The sequence below is a fragment of the Penaeus monodon genome, chromosome 29 (assembly GCF_015228065.2).
Source record: "Penaeus monodon isolate SGIC_2016 chromosome 29, NSTDA_Pmon_1, whole genome shotgun sequence".
Taxonomy (NCBI): domain Eukaryota; kingdom Metazoa; phylum Arthropoda; class Malacostraca; order Decapoda; family Penaeidae; genus Penaeus; species Penaeus monodon.
In genome coordinates, this window is record NC_051414.1 from 26560457 (window position 1) to 26560828 (window position 372).

Sequence of the window (372 nt, forward strand, 5' to 3'; positions counted from 1 at the left end):
CACCTGCTGATGGAGGCAAGAGGGAGGGAGAGGGGAAGAAGGGGAAATGGTATGTTATCCCTGTTAACAAGGGGGAACGGAGAGTGGATGTAAAAGATAATGGTTGTTAATGAATCGTGATGAAAAACGAAGTTAATACCAGTACGTAAAACAAATGATATGATTATCAACTCTGATTAAGTAAAAACTCTCATTCCTTACCATCTGCTGAATATAATAATTGAGGGACAACAGTGATTACATATAAAATGAGAGACTTAGAGATTTAGAAATGCGACCGAGAAATTAATAACAACTGCGATGTGTTAATGAAAGGCAGGTTTAACGAATTACCAAGATTAATTAAGATTATATATCTTTTTGCGTTCATCA

The 372-nt window shown here is 35.8% G+C and overlaps 1 protein-coding gene across 1 annotated transcript in view; it reads right to left on the minus strand.

Moving 5' to 3' along the window:
• LOC119591815 (vegetative cell wall protein gp1-like) overlaps positions 1–372 on the minus strand; it is a 6589-nt gene that overhangs the window by 1297 nt on the left and 4920 nt on the right. The gene's annotated exons all lie outside the window — the stretch shown is intronic.